At 32.0% G+C, this 15,379-nt stretch overlaps 1 long non-coding RNA gene across 2 annotated transcripts; it reads right to left on the bottom strand.

Annotated features, from left to right (window-relative positions):
• Positions 1-1,403: 1,403 nt before the first annotated feature.
• LOC139893643 (uncharacterized) lies at positions 1,404-2,868 on the bottom strand. Of its 2 annotated transcripts, XR_011774643.1 has the most exons (4): positions 2,824-2,868; positions 1,925-2,397; positions 1,747-1,831; positions 1,404-1,603 (listed from the first exon to the last, which is right to left on the bottom strand). It is a non-coding gene; the product is annotated as an uncharacterized lncRNA (long non-coding RNA). The 2 variants fall into 2 exon arrangements; XR_011774642.1 differs by lacking the exon at positions 2,824-2,868 and having other exon boundaries at positions 1,925-2,791.
• Between the last annotated feature and the right edge of the window lie 12,511 nt (positions 2,869-15,379).

Below are 15,379 nucleotides of genomic sequence, written 5' to 3'. Positions count from 1 at the left end.
TGATATGTAAGTACGTATAAATTAATTGCTATATAATGTAATACAAACATGTAACCATATATTGCAATAAAGCATGTGAATATGCTACAATAAGTATAGATATATTATATATCCATAAAACATGTTCAGCCAATACGTAAAGTTCTACGAAAAAAAAAACATATATGAAGTGCACACAAGCAAGTATGCAAGAAATATAATATAAATATATAAGATAAATAAACACCATGTAGAACCTAATCATCTATTCTAATTCTACTCCTCCACAAATTCCTATCAGAAGTCATGTCCTCGGTCAATAAGAGCTCCTTCATGTCAAGCTTCAATCTATCCTCCAACCTACGTTTGGGTCTACCCCTTCTCCTTACGCCCCCAACAACGAGGGTCTCGACTCTCCTAACCGGGGCTAAAAGTGGGCGCCTCATAACATGCCCGAACCATCTAAGTCGTCCTTCCCTCAACTTGTTGGTTATATTCCCAACTTCCAAGTTCTCCCTAAAAACTCCATTTGGTATCATATCTAGCATGGTCTTGCCACACGTCCACCTAAGCATCCTCATTTTTGCCACCTCCATCCTCCTCTCTTGGGCTTTCGTCATTGGCCAACACTATGAGCCGTACAACATGGCCGGTCTGATTGCGACCTTGAAAAAGTTCCCTTTCAATTTAAGGGGTACCTTCTTGTCGCACAACACCCCTTTCGCTGCCCTCCACTTCAACCATCCTACTCGTATACGATGCGTCACGTCCTCATCTATCCTTCCCGATTTGTGAAGCATCGAGCCTAAATATCTAAAGGACTCTTGTGGAGGTAAAATCTGATCCCCAATTCTGACATCCACTAAATCCTCTTGTTCTTCTTCGCTCGTCTTGAAATCGCATCTAAGGTACTCCGATTTAAGTCTGCTAATCCGTAGGCCATTTGATTCTAGTGCAGTCCTCTATTGATATATATATATATATATATAAATATAATACTACGTAAAATAATTTTCATTATTCAAATTTCAAGAACTTGATGGGTTACTTTTTATTGACATTGGAAGCACATTACATTATGGCAGGGTCTTATTTACATTTTTTCGAGAACTAATTATTCAAATTTTAAAAACCTACAAACATACATTGAAATTGTTTGGTAGATGTGTGTACTTGAGTGATTTTTTGAATAAAAAGATATATTAAAAAGCCTTTGATAAATATGTTAAATTTAAAAGATGCTTTTTTGGTCACATGGTGATAGACATGTCTTGTAAAAAGTAAGTTTTAGTACCTTCCTCATACACTTACACAATTTAAATAATTAATTAAAAAAGTAAATTAAAACCATGTGAATGACTGATGTGATTATAAGTTACACAAAGCCTATTTATAATGCCATTAAATGATAATGCTAAGGAATATCGAATCCCATGAGATCCTAAATGTTAATGGTAAAACATTCCAAACTATAATAGGCAAACTTATGAATCATCTATCAATGAATTGAGTGTTGCAAGCATATAAATATATACATGTTGATCTTATGGTAGTAATTTTTGAAGTTGATAAGCTGACTTTGAGAAGTACTTGCCATCATCACACACTCATCATCCTTAGCTATCTTCATATATCCAAAATAGTCATGGCATGTGAAACAATAAAAGAAAGATCAATAGTAATCAATTTATTCAAGAATATTATCAAAGTAACTAACTCATAAAAGAAAGTTACTTGCAATATATCCATTAAATATGAATAACTTACTTTCAAAACCTGACTCCAAATAGATGAAAATTTAAGAATAATGATTCCAAATTGATGATTCTTTATTGCCTTCCATTTCACAATTCTATTATTTGTATCATAAGATTTCATCATGATATAATCACTAACATGATAATCAATAAATATACTTCAAAATCATATATTATGTTTCATATACCAAAGTGGGTTAAGGTTGTAATGGAGAAATCTTTAGTAACCATTTCTCAAGTTGGTTTCAAAGTCCAAAATAAGTGAGCCAAATGTATCACAATGGAAAAGGATCCCGACCTGTTGTTGACCGAAGTATCTAATTGTATATAATATGCCTTTATAGAATGACAACATTATATGCAGACTTGGAATGAAATCATTAGAAAGACAACTAATCAAACTTGAACGTTTAGTGTAATTAACATACCCGTGACGATAGTAGAAACCTCATGAGTTGGAACCTGATGCATTTACCCTGACAAAACTACGAATTAGAGTGTGACAATGAATGAAACTACCCATAACTTGAAAGATGGTGTTGCAAACCGCCTCTAGTCAAAGTCGATTTTTACTATGAAACTCTGTAGAATTTATGAAAGTGGAACCATATTTAGAACTTGTCATCCTGTTTTTCTACCGGAGATAGTTACAAAAGCAAACCTTCAAAAGGGCATAAACCATAGAAAGGTTAAGCGTAGTTGCAAGTGAGGTAAAGGGACTCCTAAATAGACTGTAATGTATTTATATTTTAGAATACGTTCATAAAATTTGATGCAGTATGCAATAACAAAATATGTAAGCTAAAGTAACCATTCAATCGGAGAGAAGAAGCCAAACATTATCTCTATTCTGTATTCTCTACATAATGTGAAATTAAAACTCTAAATACTGTTATATTAAAACTCTAAATAGCAAATTCATATGCAGCAATTCATATGCACACGACAATGGTTACATTACATAATTTCACCATAGAAATTTCATTATCTTTATGTACCTTTATTATATTTCAACACAAAGACAATAGTATAATCAACACAAGTTCATAATATAGAGAAACGATGCATTCAAAGACAGAAGATGTACCTTTTTCCTCACATGAGGATCTATTGGACTTAAAAAGACCCCAGCAGCTCGGAAACAATACATCGACCAATTATTCTGCATAATTTTTTTAAAAAATAATCAAATATTAGTTGGCAATGATAGATTAATTTACAATAAATTTAAACATCACTTCACTGTTAGTTTTATAATAACCTTAGTATTAGATACTTGAATTTATAATCACATAAGTAGAGTTCAAGGTTATATATAAATATACAATAACATAAAGGAAAAAAAATATACCTCTTCAACAATAGAACTTTTTTTTTTTTTTTTTTTTTTTTTTTTTTTTTTTTTTTTTTTTTTTTTTTTTTTTTTTTTTTTTTTGAACTTCAACAATAGAACTTGATGCTTAAACTGAAAGAAACCTAAATTAGTAAAACTCCCATATTACCATCTGAAACAAATCACAAGTTCAAAACAATCAATGCATAAGATATATTACAGTGCTAAATTAATCAAGTGGCTGATGCAATTTTGGAGATTGAGAGAATAAAAAAAATCCTCAAACTTCTTGTTTCGATAAATCAGCACCATCAATTTTTTTTTTTTTATGAAGTTTTCATGCTTCATGGTAACTATTTTGACTTACTTCATTTATTCCTAAAATCATCAAAATGGCTTTCTTCTTTCATTCCTAAAACCAGACTTATAAGAACAAATCATCTAAGGAAATCACTGTTACCTCTTCTTGGAACATTTCACATCCACTTATTCACATACGGAGTATATGATCATCGAATAGGATAAAATTGTTAACAAATATATAATCATTAATCAGCAAAAACGTATTGAAATTTAAATTTATATAACTTTATTACAAAAAATTAATTAGATGATATCGAGTACCTGATGCTAATTGATTGGAACTCAGAAGCTAGGGTTTGTGCGAATCGAGTACCTGATGCTAATGATTAACAATCGAGAAAATGATATTTTTGGATTGCGACTCATCGACCCAGTTCCTGTAGATTAATTTCATAGACTGAATGTGTGTGTATGTTTTTTTATGTGTTGATTGCAATTTAGAAAACCCTAGAAGAATAAGAAAAGAAGCCAGACACCTAATTGTAGCAGATCACTCTCACTGAATCTTGATCGATGTGTTTAGGTTTGTAGCGGATGAATTACTGGTAGTGAAGTAATTTAGATGCGTTAAGATTAAAAGATGTTTTTTTTTTTTTTTTTTTTTTTTTCCACATGGTGACCTGCAAAAAGTAAGTCTTGGAAGGAGAATAAAAATTCAAATTTGAATCCGATTTCAAAAACATGGGCCACATGTGATGGTGATGTGGTGTATCTATATATATGTATGGGTAGTTTGTGAGATAAAAAAAAACAAATGTTGTATATGTATAGGTTTTATGTGAGACGTACCTCTCTCTTAAGTGGCCTTTAAATCATGGGTTAGATGACACATAGGACATATGCTTATAGATTTATATGTAGTTATATTATATATATATATATATATATATATATATATATATATATATATATATATATATATATTATTACTAAAACGAATTCTTTAAAAATTTACAATCGAGGGTAGTTTGGGAAATTAGCTAGGGTTAGTAAGTTTATAATTAAAATTTTTAGATTGGATTTTGATTTTTCTACTAGACTTAAATTTTATATTTTTGATATTGGTGTTTGATAAGTAGATGAAGATGAAAATTTAGAGTTGTAAATTAATTTAGAAAAACAATTTTTTTCTTTTAAAATACTACAAACTTTATAGTTGAAAATGCTAGCTAACAGAAACAAACAAACAACACAACAACAAACCGAAACAAACTAGCCAAACAAAACAATTAAAAGAAGGCGCCAACACTACAACCAAGCAAAAACTATCAACAGAGCTAGTAAAAATAGTGACCAAAAAGAGAGTTAACATTCAACCTCGCAATAAGGAGATTAAGTCATCTACCGCAACGAGAAAAGAAACAAGCTTACAAACACAAAACCGCCAATAAATAGCTCACAAGCCATCCACGTTGAATCTCCTATGTTGGGCGTCATCCCTCTACCCTTCTTTGATTTGGGGATCGGCTTGTAATTAATAATCTTACCCTCAACACAAGAGCCCTAAAACCCTTTAACAACCGACTCAAAAAACCCCATGATTGCCAACCCCACCAAAAGAAACCTTTGCCTCAAACCACCCATATCAACCCCATATTTGATGTCATCTTCAAAATCCCCCAAGCCTAAAGCACCCTCAAAATCGGAAGCTTTCCTTTTGTTCTATTTACCCGAGCTAAATTTTGCCCTACAGTCCATTGATTCTACCAAAGGCGATTCGTTGTTCTTGATATTCATCCACGCGGCCCCGCACACGGGTTCATAATCTTTACCTTAATATGGGCAATTTTTTCTAAGATCACCCTTAACGGTCCAAGGACACAACCTCACTATATGGATGATCAACTGGGTCAATCACAATAGTGGGTGGATCGGCCACAACTTCAACAATATCAACAATGATAGGAGTGTAACCAACACCATTAGCTACAACATTTCCAACTTGGAAAACATTACCCGATGGCCTCAACCATTAATCTTCAACCCACCTGAAAATAATGTTCACCACATAAGTCATAAATTACAGGATTATACTTATTCAAACAATACTAGTGGGTTGAGTGTATGTACAAAAATAAACTTTATCTCTAATACGTTATTACAAACTTGCGTGTCAAACACAAAATTGTAAATGTGTAATGAACTATGACAACTTTCACATGAGACTTAAAAGGACTGAGACAATGAACAAAACAAGAAAGAAAAAAAGTATACTGGATGCACCAATCTTTATAACGAATATTACATGTGAGAAAATGTATCTAAACAGACAGGGACTTTACATTTATAGTTCTAGATACATAATGAATCCTAATATCACTGCAGTTAGTAAAAGCCCAAACAGATATAAAGTTAGCAATTGTAATTAGTTTTTGACACCTAAATGAGACATAAGTAATTCATCACGCAGTAAAAAATTATGCAAGAGCTAATATGTTAAAAATGTTGCTCGTCACTTCAAAAAGTATATGAAAAAAGTTTCAAAGCATCATTGGATCCTGCTTCAGTTTCATTCGTTGGCAATAATCCGTCTTCCTTCTGCTCAGGGTCTGCCGGTTTACAGGATTCGGACCACTTTAGTGTGATTGAACCGGGTTCTGTTGATTGCTTGGACGACGACCCTCCTCCTGATTTCGATGTTTGTGGGGTTCTCGTACCAAAAAAAAGTAGGAAACTTGATCAAGATGACATTTTCTAAATGGGTGATGATATATACACAACCAATTTTTATAAATACACAATCAAACATGCTTTACAGTGTTGTACAGTACAATATTATAAAACATGTTTGGTTGTGTATTTGTAAAAATTGGTTGTGTATATATCACTACCCTTTCTGAATAGGTGAAACTTTGGTCCCTAGTCTAACTGTCGAATGTCGATACACTCGCTGCCATGTACATTTTTTACATCGCAACAAGACAATGTGCACCTTTTAGGATATATAATGCAATACAGCAACAAGTATCAAAATACATAAGAAAATTTATATTGCAGTATCAACGAAAATACAGGTTAAGATGTTGGGATATAGAAGGTAGACCATATTTAGGTACATTCATAAATAAGTTACAATCACAAACTAGCAACAAACACTTACTAGTGGCATGACTGCATTCAGGGTACATTCATAAATAAGTTACATCCCCTTAGTTTGATCACACTTCATATTAGACTACTAAACACAAATATGTTGTCTTAAAACCATTTTAAAACAGAAGGACTAACCAAATTCACACAAACTATATGTAGAACACAAATGTAGAATATTAAGACCAGTAAATTTCTACTTGGGCTCTGGTTGAGACTCGATCGAATGTTAACAACTTTGTAGCAACCATCAACTTTCCATTGTCACCATCAAACACTTGTGATGACTCGGGATAAATTTCAATTTCCTCTAACAATGGAGAACTTGCAAGTAATGTCTTTATCACCCATATTTCATTCTCTGAACCTTGAAAAGATTGCAACACCACATTTCGTAATTTTGCCAGTAGCCCCGATTGGATTGTGTTTAACTCTGACGAAAAATTTGCAGGTGGTGTGATGACATCATTGTGTTTAGCCAACAAAAAATAAATAGTATTAAGATAAAGATACACTCCTACGAGGCTAATCGATGAGTAAACAATACATATATGTTCACTTACTACAATCCAAAGGGTCTGCAATCTGGGTGAATGCCGAATAAACTCAAAAGCAAACATCAAGTGTATCTTACAGCTAAAATCTATTTGGTGTATTGAAAGATTCTGAAGACAAGGAAAGGAGGTAGAGACCTTCTTTCTCACAACTGAATCCATTAAAAACTGTAAGAAAAGTTGCACGTTACAAGTCATCGATGCAATTTAATCATGTAAATATGCAACTAATTAGCCTTACCTGACTGTTTTGGAAATCCAAAAGTAGCTAGTTAAGATTTGGAAGATAATTCCCAAGGTCAACAATTAAAGAAGTTGTGATTGGTATATGGTCAAGCAATTGCAATGGCAAGGATAAATAATGGAGATTTTTTAGTTTGACAATCTCAACTAGTTTCATTTTTCCAATACGAGGATTATAGCTGAATACCAGAATCTCAAGTGAAGGACTTTTAGTGATAAATTCTACAAAACTTATGTTTTCAAATGTTACCTCAAACAATTTCAACTCCAATAGATTTGGTAAACCACAAAAAGTGGGTGGGGAACGGAGAGAACAATACTCAAGCTTCAAACTTTTCAACTCCACACAAGAGAAAATATGGGTAGACAACTTGAGAGTTGTTTCATGCATATTTTTAAGAGCAAACTCTTTCACTCCCTTTTTTGACAAGAACATGATCCAATTATTTATATCCTCAACATCGAATACCTTGTAATTTGGTATAGAAAGTTCAAATTTTGTTATGGGACCTTTAAGATGAAGAAGAAATCCACTTATTATATTCCTCACTTCATACCAATTCTCAATTCCTCGTTTCAGCAAATACTCATAGAACATTTCGTCAAACACGAGGTGAGTGAGCATAGTCCATTTAAACCTCCAATTTCTTGACAAGATAGAAGTCCTGACTGCATATTGAACGGGCAAACGATCCAGAATATTAGTAACCACATTATCCGGCATGCTGTTAATAACATCCTCCAATGCAGCTTTAGATGCTTTATGTGTCCCGGAACCAGATCCATGTTCTAAACATAAGACATAGTTGAGATATTAGAATAGATGTTTAAGCTGGTAGAATAGTACATCAACTATGGAGTACATCCATATGAAGTTACACAGCATTTTACTTTACAAACTAATTAGGATTTGTATTACACAAAATTTATAAATAGGTAACATAAGTTTTATGATCTCTTAATCCGGGGAGTCAAACGTTATGTAAAGTTAAAATAGTAGGGGCTAACTAATGAGGGATTTTTAAGTTTATAAGCTAATAAACATAAAACCATACGCCATCCTTGATAAGGTAAGCTAAACATATCCCAAGTTTAATGTTACTAAGAAATACTTGTACATCGTATATAATTATTCTAAATAAATTAATTTAATTACCAATTCTCAATTATTGACCAAAGTGATTTCTAAATACGGAGTACCATTGTTACAATCATATGAAATATGCCCTAACCGCTCATCCAACCTCTCAGTGGACAAATAAACAAATACAGATGTCCCAAACCCTAGTTTCATTAGACTAACAAATTAGCAACAAGTTTAACAGAAACAAAAAAATGAAAAATAAACACGATTATAACTAAAATTGCATTACAATTCACAATTTACAATTACAATAACACTAAACCAGTAAAAAAGCATTAACCTCGGCACTATCATAGAAATACTAGAAAATTAACATAAGTAAAACTGCAAATCACAACTCAAAGTCGTTTAAATATACTGTAAAAAGATAGCAAGCATTTAAACAGACCGTAAACTTGATGAGAGCTGCCGTATTCTGCGGATGGGAGATTTCAAGTTGGGAGATGCTCCACCTCAAAGATTTCTTCTAGACTGCAGAAAGTAAATAATAAAATTAATTAAGGTGATTTTTTATTACCTTTGCACGTGCCTAATATATACTCCGTATTATACAAGTTTTTTTTAGCCCGTATATTACACGGTAGTTGTATAAATTAGTAATCGTATTATAATATATACTCCGTATTATACAAGTTTTTTGACAAATGTATAATACAATTATAATAAAAAAAGTCTTTATTACTGATAATATTATTATCGAAAGCATTAGTATTAAATACTAAAGCATAAGCATAGATTATGAGCTCGTTGAACCCACCCTTGTGGTCAAGTGGTTCACCTCTTTGCACTTGTTGCATTGGGATGGGGTGGGGAGGTCTCAAGTTCGAGTCCCTCCCCTTAAGAATATTCGTGAGATTTATTTCCTGAAATCCGAATTGCTCCGGGGAAGGTTTTACCGACCCGTATACACGACTTAGGTCCGACCGCCTGCCCCTCGGATGCTTTAAGGTTCGGATCCTTGTAATGCGGTTCGTGCGTGCGTGGCAAATGAGAGTATTCGATGGCAACAACTTGCCTTAAAAAAAAGATTATGATCTCTTCTGTTGAAACCATTTTAACTTAAATTGATAAATAATCGATAAAACACCAAACTTGAGCCTGAAAAAGTTTCTTAAAAGTTGTTCGTTAATATTAATAGTTTTATGTACATTTTAAATTGTATATGCTTTTGGTACAAATTAATGTCATTATATCAAAATGTCAAACTAAGCAGAGCAGATATAGATCTATATATCCACAAGTATTATCAGATAACCATTTTAAATTAAATTGGCAAATAATTGACAAAACACCAAATATGAACCCGTACCCGTTAACCGATGGCAATGGCTGAACAAACTTGTATACTACTGGGCAAACGTATCCATAATAAAAACCTTAAGTTGTAACTTAAGCATAATGTAAGCATAACATATGTTTCTTTTAATTGGGTACGTATGTGTTTTTATATGATATCATAAAATCTTAATTTGTAGCTCATATATAAAAAAGAAGTAATTAAAAATAAATCAATAACAATAAATATGATATTATCATAATATATTTCCTTTTTATTCTGATTATAATTAAAATTAAGAAGACTATATAGTAATAATTGAATGAATAATCTCATATTTATACTAGCATTGATATTATGTTAAATATGGTATATATTTTCTATAATAATAATAATAATAATAATAATAATAATAATAATAATAATAATAATAATAATAATAATAATATAAATAATTAATTATTATTTATGTATCTATCAATTACATACATCATATAATAGTAAATAAATAAATAAATAAATAACTATTATTATCTATCTTGTATCGAAAATATATGTATGTATCAATTAGAAAAATTACATCTAAGCAATATTTAATTATTAATAAATTAATTCAGTTTAATTAGAAAATTACATGTCAGCATAATGCACATGCTTTATATATAGCGCGCGCACACACATACACACATACACATAAATATATATATATATATATATATAGTCCAAGGTGCGAATGAGAACTTTCTTTGGAGAGAACCCTACGAACTCGACGGTCAAACCAAAAAATGCACGGTTGTACAATTTATTGGTGTAGTCGAACAATTTGTAAAATGCATCTAAAATCATGTTTCGTTCTACATTCTAGTGTAGTCGAACAATTCAAATCGTGATATTAGAGAGTTCGTATATTTCTATTTGTTCATGTTGAAAGAAAATTCATATTCCCATATATATATGAAGTGAAAACGTGTGAATGAAAGGACGCAACCTTTCAACTAAACGATGTAACTTTTCGTTCATACTTAAAAAGTGAGCATGGGGCGGTTTGAGGATGTTATGTACGAAAACAACCCTCATAACAAATACTGTGGTTAATGAAAAACCTTAACCGTTCGGTTCGATTAATAACTTGGGTAAATCGGTTAAACTGGTTAATCAGTGGATATAATACAGTTAACCATTTAAGGGTAAAAAAACAATCATGGATTTTTGTATAATCATATAGAAAGGCATGGAATATTTAAATAGCATTTATTTAAATTATGACAGTGGTGGGACAACCCTTCTGCAATTTTTGCTTATATTTATATAAGAATGAATAAATATAGTAATACACATTATACAATGTTGAATGTTGCATGAACAATGAATCTTAAAACCATATATACACCATAAACATACACCTCACATTCAAAATGCCATGAACATTAATGTTAGAAACACAATCAAAAACAAATCGACCCGGTTCATATTTTCATGTTTAAAGATAGGACTCGACCCTATATGTATAATTACAAATTATATAATAAACAAGTTATATACGATTAAACAAGTTACCAATCAAATTACAATTGTAACGTATCTTTACAAGTGTAATATATAATGGACTATATCATTATTTTTATATGATAAAATGGGTAGGGGCGGTTAAATTGTGGCGGTTATCACTTATTTTCATAACCGACTCATAAATTTCGTTTGATTCAAAAACGTTAACCAAATAACGGTTATGGGTTCGGTTTGATTAATTCGGTTCGATTTTATCAGTTAATACAGTTACAGTACAGTTAATTTGGTTTTTACTCACCCTTAACGGACGTGTACACCACATTTCCCCAACCCGTTATTAAATATAACTTGAGTACCCTTGCTTTCAAGTAAATCATAATTAACTAATTCAATTGCTTGTTGATAACATTAAAATCGCCAACACGCAATTGCCAATAAAAATGGTGTAACGACCCGCACTTTTTCGATCATACTATACTTATAAGATTAATATTTACATAAATTAAACCTTGCCAACATGATAAGCAATCCAAATTGTCGAGACTTATATTTCCGAAAAGAGTTTTACACAACGTTTGACCGTCTAGTTTGACCGATGATATCACGAACTATACAATATATGATAATTATACATTTGTGTATATAAATGTATATATACATATTTAACATGATTAATAAATGTTTTAATATCTCATTTTGTATTAATAACAACAAGTTATAAGTATATTTTGAAACTACTAACTTAAGTTTTCAAAACGATAACTATACGTAACGTTATTTGACATAAATACTTAAGACTTATAATGTTATACATATATCGTATAAGTAATGTATTTAATCACTTTTAAGAACTTAAATACATAAAACCATATAAGTGTATTCACAAAAGATAGCTATATTTGAATCCTCATTCCATTTTTCACAAAATTTCTATACGTATATCTAGAGTATAAGTACTCGTATCATACCTAGCTTCTATACGTATTTACTAATAGTAAATACACATCAAATCACCACCTAACCCACCCTTGTTACTGCCCTTAGAGCAAGGTAATTGGAATTTGGATGCATGCATGAATTATTATACAAAAATACAAGAGAAAACCTTGTCTTGTCTCCTCATGGCCACGTTTTTATGGCCTTTATATGTATCATCATCTTCATTCATTTTACTTCAACTTTCTAGCCAAAACACACACATACTTTGAAGCCTTAAAACCCTTAATCAATTCAGCAAAGTTTCCAAGAAGATCTAGCTTCAAAAACCATACTAAAACACCATAAGAAAACCATACAAAAACACTTCAAGAAAACCCTCCAAGAACACCAACTTACTTCCAATCTTTCATCCACTTCTATCACCCTTTTGATTCTAGCTTCTTACTTCTCTCTTACAGCAACTTCATCCAAGGAACTTGAGGTAGAATCTATGTTCATAACCTTATTCGATTCATATATATATAGCTATCTTATTTTGTGGTACAAAAGTTTAACAACAAGAACATAGTTTGAATGTTTTCAAACTTGTTTGCAAACTAAATAGATCCTTCTAACTTAACTTTTAAAATACTTCAAGACCTGTAATATAACTTATGTATATGCTAATTTAACAAGGTAAAACTTGGTTTTTCAAAGTATAAGTATTTTTAGAAAAATGGTCATTAAATGATTTTGTTGTAACAAAAATGTTTAACTTCATATGTTTCACTAATGTTTCACTTATGCCGTATGATTTTGAATACAAACCAAGGTATTTACAGTTCATAGTCTTAAAGAAGAACTCGATCCAAGAAGATGGCAATTTGAATCAACGAAAACGGATTTGTAACGAAGAAACTATGACCGAAACAAAATTGGTTATCCTAGATCATTTCAACTACGGGATCAATTGGAAAAAAATGATATAAATCACATATTTCTAAGATAACATGATATTTTATATATATGTACTTATAATTCAATTTTATATGGTTCAGGATCACCCGTAAACAACACGAGAAGATTAATCATAAGATCCCATGATTGTACGCAACACGTCATTTGACAACACCGGTACCATGGGTCAAGATTAATCTCGACCAATACATATACGATGGGTTTTTATTTATTTCGTTGGGGGTTTTATTTATTTCATTGCGAGTATATTAAACATCTAAAAATGAACCATTAAAATTGAATTACTAACATCGGACTGCTAACTACGGACTAAGGAATTATTCAAAGTATTAAAAGTATAACAAGTATATATTTATAACGTTTGTTTAAAAATGAAAACATATTGATATATTATATATGGATAGGTTCGTGATATCAACCGGAAGACCGAGTCAAATTATTTATATCATCAAGACAAGAGTGAGTATATAGTCCCACTTTTAAACTCTAAATATTTCGGGATGAGAATACATGTATTTTATGTTTTACGATATGGACACAAGTAACTGAAAAATATATTCTACGTTGAGTTGTACCACTGGCATACTTCCCTGTAGCTTGGTAACTAATATTTACAGCGGTATTGTAAACGCGAATCCTGTTGATAGATCTATCGGGCCTGACAACCCCAACCGGACTGGACGACCAGTATTCAACGGTTGCACAGTACTTCGTTTCGTGACTACACTTGGTACGGTGTAGTAAGATTTCATAATAAAGGGAATATGCGACGTGATTAAATGTTAAGTATGGTTATCAAGTGCTCAACCACTTAGAACATTTTTATTAAACTGTTTATATACGAAATCTTGTGGTCTATATATATATTGCTGCCGGCATTAAACCTATATCTCACCAACTTTATGTTGACCTTTTAAAACATGTCTATTCTCAGGAGATTACTAAAGCTTCCGCTGCATCATGTTGGATCTAACCAGGATCTTGCGTACGCATGTTTGTGTCAAAAATAAAACTGCATATCCGAGATGTTGTATTGTAAAATATGCTAGAAACCGTGTTGTTGTCATCATTTGTAAAGTTTGTAAGTCGAAGATTATCGCTAAACGTTAATCTTCTTTTTATTGTCTTAAGCTTGTAACAAAAATAATGGTTATGGTTTGTAATGTATAATATATGCAGTTTTCTTTCAAAAATGTCTCATATAGAGGTCAATACCTCGCAATGAAATCATACGTTATCTAACGCGTTCTTATGGTTAAGGACGGGTTATGACATGTGGTATCAGAGCGGTGGTCTTAGCGAACCAGGTTTGCATTAGTGTGTCTAACCGATAAGTCGTTAGGATACATTAGTAAGTCTGGACTTTGACCGGGTCTGATTTAAAAACCATTGCTTATCATTGTTGGTTAAAATTTATATGTAAATATTATGTAGTACTAATGGGTTAGTTGTTGTATGATAGATGTCGGGCTCAAAACTTGTTATCACATTCAGCGACTCCGAACCAGAATCTTCAGATGGTGTTCCAGTCATTAACCTATCCGATGACGAAAATAATATCTTTGGGGAAGACTCACAAATTCCGGATGAACCAACTATAGAGAACCCGGAAAGTGAACCCGAGGAGGAAAGTGAACCCGAGGAGGAAAGTGAACCCGAGGAGGAAAGTGAACCCGAGGAGGAAAGTGAACCCGAGGAGGAAAGTGAACCCGAGGAAGAAATACAGGAAATTACAAAGGACGAGTTCGAACTAGGAAAGAAACGAAAAGCTAGTGAATTAGAAAATCCAAATCCCGAGTTTAATGAGAATGAAGTGGCACCAATTCCACTCAACACTACCACCCCTATCCCCGCTATTCCTATTAGTGCTATCCCCGCATCTAGTTCTTCGGCACCTCAGCCAAAACGTAGGGAGACAGCTAGGATTCGCGTTGGGGGATTCCCTGGACATAAATGTTTTGGGAAATAGACCAAACGATGCGCTGCCAAATTAAACCATGGAATCAAATAATGTTTTGTATAATATTATTAGTGTGGTTTGTTTAATGTTCGATGTAAGATAAGCATATGTAAAATAGCGAAGTATGAAATGCAATAATTTTCCATGGTTAAGTATTATTTAGATTGTAGTAATTGGTTCTGTACTAAGCTATTAAGTATGAACATTAACGGGTAGGTACTACCCTAGATATAATTATAAAACGCTAATAAGAAGAAAAGGCTTTTATAATAATA

This window comes from Rutidosis leptorrhynchoides, chromosome 2 (genome assembly GCF_046630445.1).
Source record: "Rutidosis leptorrhynchoides isolate AG116_Rl617_1_P2 chromosome 2, CSIRO_AGI_Rlap_v1, whole genome shotgun sequence".
In the NCBI taxonomy this organism is placed as follows: domain Eukaryota; kingdom Viridiplantae; phylum Streptophyta; class Magnoliopsida; order Asterales; family Asteraceae; genus Rutidosis; species Rutidosis leptorrhynchoides.
The sequence above is the reverse complement of the archived record's forward strand: the minus strand, read 5'-3'. Positions and strand labels throughout refer to the sequence as shown.